Source organism: Pinus tabuliformis, chromosome 9, assembly GCF_031772625.1.
Source record: "Pinus tabuliformis cultivar Carrire ecotype Pingquan chromosome 9, CPIR1, whole genome shotgun sequence".
NCBI classification, from domain to species: Eukaryota; Viridiplantae; Streptophyta; class Pinopsida; order Pinales; family Pinaceae; genus Pinus; species Pinus tabuliformis.
This window is the reverse complement of record NC_142307.1, coordinates 412,287,637-412,303,309: the sequence shown is the minus strand read 5'-3', so window position 1 is coordinate 412,303,309 and position 15,673 is coordinate 412,287,637.

Genomic DNA, 15,673 nt, shown 5'->3' with positions numbered 1-15,673 from the left:
CATTCATGATTATGATATGAGATATGGGTTGACATTGATTGTTTTAAAGAGGTTAAAATTTTAGTTCCATTATGTTGTAGCGGCTACAACCACCCTCCAAAATTTTTCCTTAGCTTCGTTTTGGAGTCTCCCCACCAACCATCCTTAGAAGCATGTCTTGCACTGTCAAGTACATAAGCTTCATTGGTTTTTAGCAGCTTCTCAGCTTGTAAATGATGGCTTTATTCACTCCCCTCACTGGCTACCATCCCAAAATTGGGCCAATTGCTGATTGAGAAGCTCCCTCAGAAAATTGCACAATTATGGAGGGGAACCATCCTTCCCTCCAGAAATTGCGCAAATTTGACTGGCAGCTTGCTAGGCCCGGAAATTACGCAATCCTGTCAAACAACCTTCCTCAAGAAAATTGCGTAATTTGGCCCAACACAGCAGCTTAGCCCAGAAATTGTGCAATTTTGGGTAGTATTCAGCTGCTCCTCCCAAAAATTGCACAATCCCTTTGGACAACTAGCCCAACTCCTCCCAGAAATTGTGCAAAATGCCCCCCCAGTCAAGTAGGTTTTTGCATGTGCCCTCAGGTTGTCCGGTTCCACTCGGGACCCAAAAAAATTGACTTGCATGCATGGGATGATTTTTCCTGAAATAGAAAAAGGAAACATTCAAAACACATCCCAATATTTTAGGGATATACTTTTTAGCAGCTAGAGATTACATGCAAAGATCATTTTAGAAACTTTCCTCCAAGTGTTGTTTTTTCCTAGATTTGTGGCACGTGTGTCATGAGCCTCAAACTTATTTATTCAATGCTTCAGAGCTCATTCTTCACATTGATCTTGGAGCTCTGACATCCCACAACACATCCATGAGTCTTCGGCACATCCAGCTCAACTATTTCCGGGTAAGTCCGCTTTACTTGTCTTTTGCAGCATTTTGGTCGCTTTTTGTGTTTTGGCTTGTGTGAGTTTTGTCTACTTGATTTTTGTGAATGCTTCCTGTCATTTGAATGCATGTTAGCCTGTACAAGCATCATTTCAGTTTGAGTTTGCATCTCATTGTTGTCACATGCATGACACTATTTTGCACGAATGGTCATTGATTTGGCAACTTGTTTCACACACATGCACGCTATTCCATTTTTTGAGTCTTGCATTCGCTGTTTGCATGCATGATCATTAAATCCTACTTACACTCAGTATCATAATGCATTCACATCTTCGTATGCTTTCAGTTGCCCATTGGCAGGTTTGGGAAGCCTTGGCTGAGGCTCTGCCTTGCTCAGACAACATTGCACAATTATGAGAGGGAAGGCTCTGACTTCTTCCCAAAAAATGTGCAAATCTGGCTAGACAATGTCCTCTAGTCTTGCCTCGTGCAATTCTGAGAGGCAGTGTCTGCTGGCCCAGAAAATTGTGCAATGCAGTCCTTGGGCCTGCATCACTTTCCAGCTGAAATCATGCATTACACAATCTCAACATCCATCAGGCCAGTTTGGATTACACATTGCACAATTCCAACAGTCAAATAGCCTTCTAAAAGTTTGAGCTACCTTTTGCACAGTTCCAACAATGATTCTCCTGACCTCCCAGTGAAAATTGTGGAATCCTTGCCAGCAGTTCCCTAGGTATGTTGCATATCAGTCCTCAAGTTTTCTTTGGTTTTAACTGACATATTTCTTTCCTTGCATGTCGCCATGTCTCCAGATATAGCAGGTGTTCGCCTGTCTCTCAGCAGTTTAGGATCAATGGCCTCAAAGAGAGTAGGGTCAAAGGACACCGACAAAAGTGCAACTGGAGTAGCAGTTGAGAAAGTGTCTATGAGTTTGTCGATATACGAAGACACCAAGTTGATCGTAGACAAAGACATCAAGTCGAAATGACAAGAGTTCAATGATGCATTCTCAGGCACATTTGGGGAAGATCTTGAAGACCGCCAAGTCTATGTGAACATTCACAAGGTCGGCTTGTACGAGATTGCATGCAGATACCCCGTGTTCCCATGCGCAGACATGATACATTGGATTGTCTCACACATTGACCTCGAGGCGATGGTATTGAGTAGTGTTAGTAGGACAAAGATTGCTACCTTCAGAGCACAAGATTATCAACAAATGTACCACTTGCCAAAGCCAGTGATCACCATGGAGACACCCTTCAGCATACCCAACAACAATAACAACTCCAGGGATATCTTGAAGAACTAGGTGAAGGAGCCATCCAAATTCAGGATGACGCCCAACTAGATTTACAAGACAAAGATATTGGGGAAGGTGTATCAGTACTTGGTCATCTTTTCATGTCTCTTTTATGGCCAAAAGATCACATAGACCTTCCCGTAGAGTTTGGTGATCACGTTGGACCAACTGGCCAGTGAAGGCAAATCATGCAATTGGTTCGACATGTTGGTTCACAGGCTGAAGGAACAGGTAACAGGAGCTTGAAAACCACTCAAAGGTTAGTAAGAAGACATCTACATGTCTGCATACATCTTGGATTCAAACTATGCCCTTCAAGAGTTCCTGAACTGGAAGTGGACATGGACATCAGCAGAAACCTCTGTGAACGCTTATTGTAAAATGTTTTTCGAATGAAACTTTCGAGGAGTCATCACACAACTGTTAGATCATTTTGTCACCCCAATGTACAAGATGATATTTGAGCAGGATCCACCTTACATAGGAAAGGAAACAATGGAGGCACCGATCGACATATCATATTGGTATGCCTCACCTCTTGGCACCTTCATATGAATGTACAACATGGAGAAGCCTCCACACATTTTTTCGAAGTTTTCCATGGAAAAGCTCATCATGCAAGAAGTATCATACCACATCTTAGCAGGACTATCAGCTAGGCTACATTAGAAGAAGAAGGCACCTTGGCCCACTCTTCTATTGCAGATCGGGTTGTACGAGATATGGGATCTCAAGCATGTGGATGCTGAAACATAAGAGTTTAAGAAATATCTTTTTGGCACTAGGAACTTTAATTCGTATGATACGCATTGTTTTGTGAAGGATCACTGTGTGAGAGGACAGTTTCCATGGATCCACGGGGTGTGTCATTGGGCTGAGGAAGACCCATGGAGATATTGTCACAGCTTCTCCAAGCCCAATGAACCAGTTGGCATCACTGTGGAATGGTTAGTGAAGCAGCATCTAGGAGAGCACTAGCAACAGAGGTAAACATACCGGCGCATGACAAATGCAAGAGAAATATTGTCAACAGTGCAGAGGCAGAACAAAGCTACAAATTCTGAGAAAACCAACTTGTGCAGAAAGAAGCTTTGGCAATAGCGGCGAAGAGGCAACAACGCAACAGGAGGACCGCACAAAGGCAGAGAGAAAAATAGAGGATGGAGTAAACGATGAAGGAGTTGCATGAGTTGAAGGAGAAACTCCGAAAGGAATAGGAGTTGTGTAGACAGGAGAAGGAAGCACAACAAGGACATATACAACAGGGGGCGCAACATGCACATATTGATGAAACTGCACCCATACAGGTAGAAGACTAATCCGAGTAGTTGGTACAAAGCAAACAAGGTGAGCAGTTGCAGGAGCAGGACTTCACTAAAGAAATTGAATGAGTACTTGATCAGATGGATATGGAGATGGGGCAACCAGAGTTAGAGCAAGATATTGACCTCATGCCTTACCACCAAGAGGTTGACCCCAGCTTCACCAGATCCAGAAGCGGAGCAGGTGCTAAGCGACCAAGGAGATACTGATATCCTTGGAGACAATCTAGAAGAAGAGATGCACAACACATCATTCAATGAGTCACAACATAGAGTTTTGAAATTGGGCAGAGTGTCTACTCTGGATGACCACACATCTCCTGTGCAGTTTGAGGAATGAGTGATCATATCTAACGTGTGAATGCATCCAACATCATTAGCCAATGCTACCAGAGAATATTCCTAAGCCACTAGCTTGAGTGTTTGCTTCTTGTTAGTAGAGAATGAGTGAATGGATAAGGAGTTACAAATATCCAAGCAAGGAGGAGAACTATTTCACGAGCGGAGTTGAAGAAGGTGATACTGGATGAAGTATTGTCCCTTAAGATAGTCATGCAGGCATTGTATTCCAAATTTGGTACAGTGCATAAGGAAGTTGTCCATTTCAACGTTTGGCAGCACCGATGTGCTAGGAGAGCACGTATCTTGTCAAACTTGCATGCTGCTGTTGATCACATGAAAACATGGAAAATGAGATACAAGGGAGCCCCGTTCCACTTGCCCAAGATGGTGAAGCCCAGAGCGGTCGAGCTGAAGGCACACATCCAGATTTAGATTCGGAACTATGAAGCATTCCCACAGCTCATCACTAGTTTTCAAGCTTCCCATGCATGGGTATTCATAAGAATGGATGTTGTTGTGCACGCACATGCGATCCCATCTATTGGGACACTCACCAAGGTAAAGAAAAAGGTACAAGTCTGACTGGAGCTTGACTCATACTTTGACGAGTTGATGCGCATAACCACCAGCATAGACTTGGCGATCAGTGCAGACACACCATGCATCAGTATGTCATTGGTCTAGCTGCACTCAAGACAATGATGTGCATGTTATTAGATGAGTTGGAAAGAGGAGCCAAAGCAGTGTACCTAGACGCAATAAAGGAAAAAGTTTGTTTCTAAAAATATGTCACCACAGAGTACACAGACACCATCATGTACTACCGAGCTTGGCATCAGTTCTTCACCGTCAACCATCATGAGGATGTGGAAGAGATGGTATTCCCATAGTTATCTGAGTCATAATGATGTCTTGCATGGATTTCTCAAGCCTATTTTGTCTCACATGGGTACATGTGCAGATTGTATGTAACAATCATAGAGTAGTTGAAGAGTCATGAGGGTAGATGAACAGTCACAAAGGGTAATGTCAAGGGTCACCCCACCCTTTGCTATATATTGTCCCTCATAACTCATTGTATGGGATTTTCATCAGCCAAGCTTCCAATAGGAGTATCTTAGAGAAAGCTTGGAGATTATTGTAACAAGCCTTGGCTTCTCCATAGTGTAGAGCTAGTACATCTATTTGGAGGAGCACGTGGCAGTGACTATAATGTTCCGCTATTGCGAGTAGTGGTTGGTAATGGTTGTACTGTATGATTGGAACTTTCACTTCTTAATATAATAGGGCCAACACGTTTCATGCATATTTTGTTATTGTATTTCAGTCATCTTGTTTACTCTAATGATATATGTATCTGTTTGCTTACGCATACATGTATGGACTCTTTATGTATAAGTATGTATGAATCTTATTGAGATGTGTTTTTGGTTTAACCCTCACTTTGGATTTTTATCTTGCTTTACAATTTGTGATGCATCTTTGCTTGTGTGTTCCCTTCCAAGCTGTGTGCTTTCACAAGTTTCCAAGGGGTGCACTCACCTCACTTTCCGTGTGTTAGAACCGTTCATGCACCTTCCTTAGCTTTCTACGAATTTCACACCCTTGCTACTAACATGGACATCTTAATTTCTTCTGTGCAAAACCACGGTCAAGGCGATACTGTATGACCAATTGCTGGGACTCCTACATCAAACGACGTGAGGTCTAGTTGGGAATTCTTACCGGGGAGATCCCTTAACATGCTGGTGGGTCTAGAACCATCAACATTTCTAGTGCTAGAAGGAGGGCTAGATGACAAGCTATGTCCTCTCATCCTATTTTGAACCTTTGCACATCTATCATGGATTCTGTCACACTCATCCCTCTGTGATGTCTTTCACATGTCGAACCTTTCAACATCACGAGGGAGTTTTTCGATCTCTTGTGCGAATTCATGTATGATTATGAAGGTGAAGTAGCCTAGCCTGAGTACTTAGAATACTTCTATGCATTCCTTGAGAATGCAGACATGTATGCATAAGAGGTCAGCCTATTACTTGCATACACACTTCACGAATCCCCACAACGGTGGTGCTAGAGTCTGCCTCGCAACATCATGCACTCACTTGAGCAGTTCTGTGATCTCATTGAATCTAGTTTCCATCATTTTGATTTGGAACCTATTGACAAAAAACTGTACAAAAATAGAAGGCCTCGCATGAATTGCCTATGGAATTTTGGGACCAGTTCCATGTGTTGTAGTTTCAAGCTTTGTTGGCTTAGTGGGTCCTGACCCAGGTTTAGAGTTAGTTGCGCTAAACAAATCCCTACACTACTGGACCTTTCAGCATCAATCCACAGAGAGAGGATTGAAGTCTCACCCGAAGCAGTATGGGGGTATGCTGGAACCAATTTTTTGCACCGAGAGATCAACGTGATGTCGTTTTATGCCCTAAATCATCCTTCACGCAGATCGATAAGTCTTTATGGCTTATCGATATAACTCCCTTTAATTAGCCTCTAGACCTCTGCAAAGGTCTATGACTGGCTTTCGTAGACCTTAAATAGGCTAATCAGCTACTTATGCGCATCAAAGATTACTCTTAACCCAGCAACTACTTAGATCGACCTAAGTGTTCGATAACTTTAACATACAACAAGATAATCTTCATGTAAATAGTTAACATCAATTGCGTTCATATAACAATATAAATCATGTAAAGTCACCTATCAATAAATCATTATTTCATAAAACCCTCATAACATAAAGAACATTCATATAAAATAGAAGTAAAGAGATAAACACGAGTGTTTCTACAACAATATTCTTTATTAATATTTAGTTCAGCTTACAGACTCAAAAATTCCCTGCGCACTCAGCTGCAGGGGTCCGTGTACTTAGCTGCAGACTCTACTCTAGGCCTCTGCACACATAACTACAGAGACTTCCTTCTACTCTAAGACTCCTATGATATTCCTTCTACGGACCCATTACATTTGTCTTCATCTTCTATTCCTTGCCTTAGACATCCTAAGACACACCTATTTATACAATCCCATGGTCCGCGGACCATGGGTAGATCCTCAAAAAGTCGACTTAACTTACATAAAGAAGGGTAAAATCCCTTATGGATCTTTAACTATCTACGCACTCCGTGACCACAATTCAAGGAGACTTTACATTTTGTACATCAAAACTTGGGCTTTTAGCCCCAAAATTGACCCAGGGGACCCCATACCAAAAGGTCCCAACACAAAGTTTGTGACTCACCCTCAAGTCACTTGTCTGGCATAGAGATCTTACTGTGAAGATCCCCCAACTCTACTTGTGCAAATGCTACCTCTGCCATGCTTTGTGTGGCTGCTTGCTTGATCTATTGCACCAGCTATTCTGTGGTTGGTCCTACACTGTCCTGCTTGATTTTCTGTTGCAAGTTCGCCAATTTTTCCTAAATATTTGCGGAGATGATGTAGGCTTCATCCAACTAGGGCCCCAATCTAGCCTTAAGAATGACCTCTTTCTTCTACGCTACTTCCACCTCTGTAAGTAGCTACTTCACCTCTTGTAGCTTGGCAAGGCATTGTGTGGTAGCAACGGTGCACGCCGTCACCCTTACTTGATCATATTGTTGTTGGAGCTCGCACACTTTTGTATTTAAGACCTATAGGGTGGGATCTTCTTGCGGGGCCATGACTACCTCCATAGCCTGCTCAAACAACGCGGTGCAGTCCACCACCATGACATCCACCATTGCGACTCCATCTATTATAGCCGCTTCACGTTGTTCCCTTACCTCTTGTGGGGTTGAAGGCTATGACTTGAGCTCTAGTTTTGTTATCTTTAGGTTCAACTCAAACTAGACTCTAACCACCTCTGCATTGGCATTGCGCACACTCGTAGCAAGTTTTCTGATCTTTACCTCCAATAGTGCGTCCTTCGGGATATGCAGTTGCGACAACATTCTGCATGCTTCTGCCACTACTGCCGCGAGCTGGGTGCTCTACGCATGAATGTTCTCCTTGCCTTGTGATTCCTCCGAATTCTTAGTGAACATCTATTTGTTGTTCACTCTATATTCACTTATTAGGCTTAGTGCATGCTACTCTTGAGCTCTGAACTTTTCTCTCACACTTGCCTACAGCGTGTGAAGGTACTCATTGGGGAGCACGACTAGGTTGAGGCCGATGTTCTTCAAATAACTTATGATGACCTTGTCATCGGTTGCCTCCATGCTCAAGGATCCATCTGGCAGTGTGACTGCCTAGAGATCCTATGATTGAACCATCTCTCCCGCCTGAGTGGTCCTTGGTGCTAAATTTGTTGATGCAGCACTGATCTACCTTGCGCCTACCTAGATCCTACGCATCTGAATTTGAAGCTCGCATAGATCCTTCTAGATGGTACTTAGCGCTTGCTGGTGTTGTTGTTCGAACTTCTGGAAAATTTCTACTGTGGTATCACGCACCTTGTTGCCTCTTTCGTCTAGGTCGCTATTTTTCAGAGTGGTTGGATCCAGGGACGACTTTGTCACTTTTGATTTCTTCCATGACCCTTCCTTTCCTTGTTCCCTGTACCTTTTGATCCGGAAGGGAGTGCTCTGTTCCTCTTGACCACCGTCGCCCTACTTTGACTGCTCCTCCTCGTCTATTTTGGGTGAAGGGGACCTACCACTCCACTCATAGTCATGCTCTTCCTGTTTAGCCTGTTGCTTGGCGGCACGCTCCACTTCCACCCGTGCGTTCTTCTTGGCCTCTTTTCTACACTTCTCGGCCAACTACTAGACCTTCTACTTGGTCGCTTCCTTCTTTTTCTTTTCTGCGAACTTGTTGGTGCCTACAGCCAGATTGGATGGAGCATGGCAATCTGTCGGTCAGCGCTTAATAATTTTCTGGATGATGTTGTCTGTGTCCAGGTATGGTAGGTCAAACCATTTTTGTTGTGGATCCTTCCGCACCCTGATGTATACATGGTGGAAATTTTCTTTGAACTCTACATACTCCGAGAGTTGTTCAAACACCGTCGGAGACAACCACAGCTTCTAGTTGATGGCCATGTGCAGACTGGCCTCCATCAAAACCCAGAACACTTTGGTCTTTGTGACCCATGCAACATCTTTTGTGGCCCAAAGGGATGAAAAATGGGCAGCCTCTGACAATCCCTTATCCACAGGAGGAAAATGACTGTCCTCCGACAGATCCCCAACTACTAATACGATGGAGAGTAATAACCATGCGTAGTGGAATGTTTTACTCTCATCTTACACCTCTCGATAGTTTGTGAGGAACTCGCTACAAAGGTAGCACACCCAATTGAACTACACACCCTCCATGCACTGTGCAACAAAAGAAATCACTGGCATTGGAACCTCATCCGCATGGCATTTTCTCATGACTTTTCCCACAAGGATATGAGTGGAAATCTTCACTGTGGGGTCGGTGATAGAGGTGATCGATTACCCATGTGGCTTCTTTACTAGTTTGAATTTCTCCTTCATCTTTTCAGTGAATTTTCACTCGCTCGTCTTTTCGCCAAACTCCTTGGCCAGATTCAACCCTGAGTGCGGTAGCAACAGGATCCGATGGATCGAAATATCAGTAATAGGGATCGGCATGCTCAGCTACAAACAACCATCATGAACTAGGGTTCGAAACTGCTTGATCACTACGAGGTTGATGTTGGAGCGGTGTTAGTGGGGCACCCATAACAGGTTTAGCAACCCTGACTAATTCACTCTGTGAATCCACTCCATAGGCTCCAGTGTGGTGACACCTGAATCCTTGTAAAATGCCCTTTTCATGTAATTTTCTGTTACCAAGTGGGGGAACCTCTCATGGTCTGCCAAGTCCCATTTATCATGTGGAATCTACGCCAAGCGCAGACCTTCAAATGTAATGCTCTCCGGCAACAGAGGTGTGTGGATCAAGAACTTCTCTGCGTCTAGATCTTTGGTGATTTTAGTTTTTCCCTTGTGTAGAGGGATATAATTCAACAACTTGGATATAGGATCCACCCCCTCGGTGTATCTGTCCTTTGCACCCTCTTCGGCCTCCAAATCCACCACTTTCCCCTTATCCTTTGCGCTCGGGTTTTCTTTCTTCTGGGCTTGGGTAGTAGCATGATTCCTTGGTGACTTGCACACCGACATGGGCTTCTTGTGCTTCTATTTCTTGGGTTTGGGGACTTCTCTTACTGGTGTATGCTTCATCCTAGGTGACCTCGGAGCCATAGGCATAGTAGCAGGAGCCTCCATGCTCACAACCTTCAGAGCAGCTCCCTTAGAGGCGATAGTCCCTCTAGTGCTAGCGATTTCAGTGGGACCTAGTCCTAACATGATGTCAGTAATGATTTTTCGATCTAACTCTGGCAATTTGTCAAACATAGGGCTTGTGATCAAAGCTTTGAAGAACTCACGATTCATGCGCAATAGACAGCACAACTCAGAATTTCTAAGGATGCAAAGTGTTTTTCGCTAGACGACCACACGTATTTTATAGGCGAATTTGAATTCAAATTCGACTATTCCCCCCAGAATTCATCCATAAATGCTGATTTGGTGGTAGATTTCCAAAGATTTCACTCTTAAATGTTGCCCCCTCCCCTGCTCCTCTTAACTGTCTCCTGGCAGTCAAATCATGAATAGTAGCTATATCGGTCACTTTCTGGCTATGTTGCGTGGTCTCCCCCTCGGTAACACATATCCCTTCATGCCTCTTCTTGTACTGTGACATTACCCTTTTTTCGTGCAGCCCCTCTTTTGCGTAGCTCTACAAACCGAGCAGTGTAGTTTATAGTCCCATTCCTCCTTGTAGCTGCTGGGAGCGCTAAGACTGTGCTATTGACATGTAGTCATTGGGATGGATCCCTGGTGTATGGCTTCAATCTGCTTCCATTTAACCTTCCCAAAAATGGGTCTCCATTCAATTTCATGTGCTGAATTTCTCCACCATTGGTAATTTCTTTGATGACATTGGTCTCAGCCAATGCATCTGAAACTTCCCTGGAAACTTATCAAAATTACTATCATATAATAAAACCAAATCATTTACCTTGAAGTTGCACAGTTTTATGTGACGATCATGCTAAGATTTTTCACGTTCCTTCTGTCCGCCATTCCTATGAAATCCACGATGCGTAGACTAGGCACGATATACTCCATAGGCCTAATAGCTTCCACACCATAGACCAACCTAAAAGGTGTCTGACCAGTAAGCTTTTTACAAGTAGTTTTTTAAGCCCATAACACTACTAGTATGCACATGTCCCAATCATTTCTTTGCGCATTGCAAACCTTTGTCAGCGCATTCTCCAATATCTTATTAAAAGCCTCAACCGTTCCATTGGCCCGAGGATGATGGGGCATACTCTTCTAATGGTAAATCTGGAACTCTTCTATCAACGCGCTGATCATTTCATTGAGAAAATGCATGCCATGATCACTCATCAAAACCTTCTGGCAACCAAACCTGGTCAACACATATTCAAACAAGAACTTTTATGTTGTTTCCCCTATAGAATATTTCACAGGTTGTGCCTCCACCCATTTGGTCAAATATTCGGTCGCGGTGATGATATGCAATGCACCAGTTTTCTTGCCTGGAGGCTGAATTGGTCCTACAAAATCAATTTCCCATTTCTCAATGGTTGCAATGACACCTGCAGATTCAGAGGAATCTCATCCCTCCACGATGGCATGCCCATTCTCTGACATGCAACGCATTCCCTACAATATGCTTTAGAGTCTTTATGCAACGTCGACCACCACAATCTAGCATGTAAAATCTTCTGCGTTGTTGCTTTTCCGACATAATTCCCTCCTGCATCTCCTCCATGAGCTTCAATGAGGATACTGGCTCGTTCAAAATCAGGCACATAACGTTGAAGTATCTCATCCGATCCCATCTTATACAAATGGCCTGCAATCACAGAGAAATCTGCTACGCGCACCACCAATTCTTTCTTCTGCTGATTGGTGTATCCTTCTGGAGCCGTTCTTGTGGTCAAGAAATGGATAATATCTGTGAAGTGATTATTCAATATGCACACCATGAAGAGATGCGCATCGGGGAGCCCTTCCTCCAAATTGGTTGGCTCTTCTCCCGTTTTAATGCGTGACAGATGGTCTGGTCCCGTATTCAATATTCTCAGCTTCACAATTACTTCAAAATCATATTCTTGAAACAAAAATAGCCACTTGCATATTCACCCCTGCCCCGACACAGGCTTATTGACTAGATACTTCAATGCAGAATGGTCTGTGTACATCTTGAAATGTTTGCCTAGTAGGTAATGTATGAATTTGTAGAAGCGCATACACCATAGCCAACCCTTCATGCTCTATCTGTGAATAGTTCTTTTCTACTTTTGACAACTTCCTTCTTGTAAAAGTTATAGGATGATCCATCTCTCCTTCGCCAGCATGTGTCAACATTGCTCCTAGCACAATACACAAGGCATCCACATGCACATGAAATTTTTTCTTCCAATCCGGGAAGACTAGGATCGGCATGGTGACCATTTTCTCCTTTAGTACATCTAGGTTGTATTGACATTCTTCATCCCAACATAATGTCGCGTCCTTCTTCAGTAGCATTTCCATAGGCACGGTAATTTGAGCATAACTTTTGTTGAACTTCCGATGGTATCCAGTATGGCCCAGTGTTGCGCGCAACTGTTTAACACTTCTTGGTGCCTCCAAATTAATTCTGAAATCGATCTTAGTAGGGTCCACCATTAATACTTGTTTTCACACCACTTGACCCAATAAGATATCGAAAGGGATGCAGAACAAGCATTTCTTCAGGTTTAGCACAATCTAATACCTTTGGCATGTATCCAACATCAAGTGCAAACTGGCTACATGGCGCTTTACAAGCCCAAACACTGCCCAATCATCGAAATATACTTCCAAGAATTTGTTAATGAATTCTTTGAATGCCATAATGAATACGCGCGAGAAGATCGTCAACGCATTCTTAAGTCCAAAAGGCATCACTGTATATTGGAAACATCCCCACTCTGTCGCAAGGATGGTCTTACTCCTATCTTCTGGCGCGATCTTAAACTAATGGTATCCAAAGAACCCATCAGTGAATGAGTAGGCCTCCTGCCCTCCAACATTATCTAGTACTTCATCTGTGAACGAAGTTGGAAAAGGATCATGAACACAAGAATCATTAAGTTTCCTGAGATCTACGCAAATCCTTATTTCATCCTTCTGCTTATTTTCTTGAAAAACCATTGGACTTACCCAATCAGATTCCTCCACCAGTTTAATAATGCCCACTGCAAACATCTTATCGAACTCCAAGCAGACCTTTTGTATTTTGGATTAAGGCGATATGGCCTTTTCTTAGCGAGCTTCGCGTCCAGTTTCAAAGTTATTTTCATTACACCCAGGTCCCCTATGATATCTTTTAGGTCTAAAAATTTTGTAGGGAACAAATCTTGATACTCCCAGAGCAACTTAGCAACCTTATCTACTGTTGCATCGTCCCAGTAATCTCCAATCTTCACAAATTACGGCTCCGCCTCTGTGCCAATGTTCACTTGTCTAGTCTTCAATGGTGCGGTGATGTTTGGATTCTCTATCTGTGGTCCCTCAACTTCGTGGTGGCCTTCAGCCTCTAGGATGTTAATATTCCTTGGATCATCATCATCTTCTTCAGCGGTCACATTATAGCACTCGAGTGCATGGCGTGGCTGGGTGCTCCAATTTGGTTGAATCAATTCTAAAGGATCCTGCGGTATTCTGACGATTGATGCCTTAACCTCCTGCAGTGCTTAGTCAATGCTTTTGAACCCATCCTCAAAGCTGAAGGTCATAAAAAATTCTTCTCTCAAGATTTCCCACTCCGTGGTGCTGTGGCGGAGCTCTTTTTCCATGTACCAATTCATGGGAATGATGTCTAAAGTGTGACAAAATATGCACCCACTCTGGCTACAGCTCTGTTCCATAGACCTTAGTCCATTTTGCTAAATGATCGTGCGGATCATTTCTTCCATTGTTTTTTTCAGTTAGCTGAACTTTCGGGTGACCAAACCACAATCTCATCATTCTTCTATACTTGTGCCATTCATCAAAACTGTCTTTATGCGTACCCCACCACTATGCAAGCGTAGCGTGCAGTGCCAAATCCAGTGCTTGGAAGAAATGTTTCTTAGGCACTTCCCTTTCAAATGCATCTATAGAATTTTGTAGAATTTTTTCTACAAATCAACTACCTTTGACACCATGTAGAACTTTTTCTACAAATCAGCTAGCTCTAATACCATGTAGAAATTTCCCACTTGTAGATCACCTGGTAATACAATGTACTAATTCAAAACACTTGATCTACTTCTACAAACAATTTAGTGGAAGCTTACTCAAACATGAACAACATCAATAAGAACACATATAACTGATAAGAAGGAATCAATCCCACATAACACAGAAGAATTTACCCGGGAAAAGCACCTGCCTAAAACCCCATCTCTGTATTTAGGTGGAAATATAGTCCGGATTACACAAAGCCTTAGCTCGGAAGCTATCTAGCTCTCAGTGCAATCCCTGTGCTTCTCATAGATAGTCAAAGGCTTCTCACAAACCTTCTCCTCTGCCCTCCAAACCTCCTATTTCCTTGTACAGTTTCCTTGGGGTCCAGTGCTATCACATGTGTGAATTGGCCTCTTCACACACTCACTAACCTCTGATCTAACTGCACAAACCTGAAGGAGATAAATCCTCATCATGGAAGAGCTTCCTTTATAGGAAAAAAATTCATCCAACTGATAGTACATTTTCCCTTATTTGATCTCAACTGGGTCTCTAACAGAATTGACATGCATTAGTTATCCATGAGTTAATACACAGTTATCTGAAAAAAATAGTTGTCACATGCATGCAAGCATCAAAAAACTATATCTCATTAATTTAACAACTTGTTAAATTAATCTAACTGAACTTGACAAAGTTAAACTAAGTCAACTGATCCTCTCAATATAGAACTCACCCTTAATTCCTCAATCAGTGGAGCAAATCAAGGACAAATTCCCCAATTAGTGGAGAAATAATTGCATGTTCTCACAAAGACGTCAAGTTTGCTTTTCCTTAACTAATCAACTCATGGAGATTAATTAATTAATATTTTAAACTGCTAGTAAGACCAAATTCGTTTTTACTTCCTATAGTTAGACCAGGGACTGCTAAAAATAGGAAGAGACCTAGAAATGCTATTTTTAGAAGATTCTATTTTTAGCAGTTTCACCTCTCACCTGAGGTGGCCAAAATGCTATTTTTATAAGTGCTATTTTTAGCAGTTCTATTTTTAGCACTTCCTAAATTTAGCATTTCTTGTTGCACACTTTTCAACACTCCCTTTCAACAAGAAAGGCTTCCTCTTGAACCCGATCCTGTAACTCTAGAATGTTCTGCATGCAACACATCTACTAAGTGCAGTTGCTCCAACAACACTCGGGACAAAAAAACTCCCAACTAACCTCTCTGTTGGGCTAGAAACATACTCTGATGCTGAAGCTCTACCTGCTGTTGACAAGTGCTCCCTCTCTAATCTCTGCACTACTGCAACATCTCCATTCATCTCGCACCGTTGCACACCTCTCTCTGCTACCCTGCACTGGTGCAACACACTTGTGCCTCTTGCATTGCTGCAGCCTGCTAGCTTTGCACTATTTTGGGATTCCCTGTACTATAGCTCTATCTGCCGCTCCATCTACATCTGTCTCTACCCAATCAGTCAGTCCTGCTACTGCTCATCGGGGCTCCCGTAGCAAGGTCTCATCCAAGAGGTTGGGTACCTCAAGGATCCTGCCCCTCCTCCTTGGGGATCACTCTAT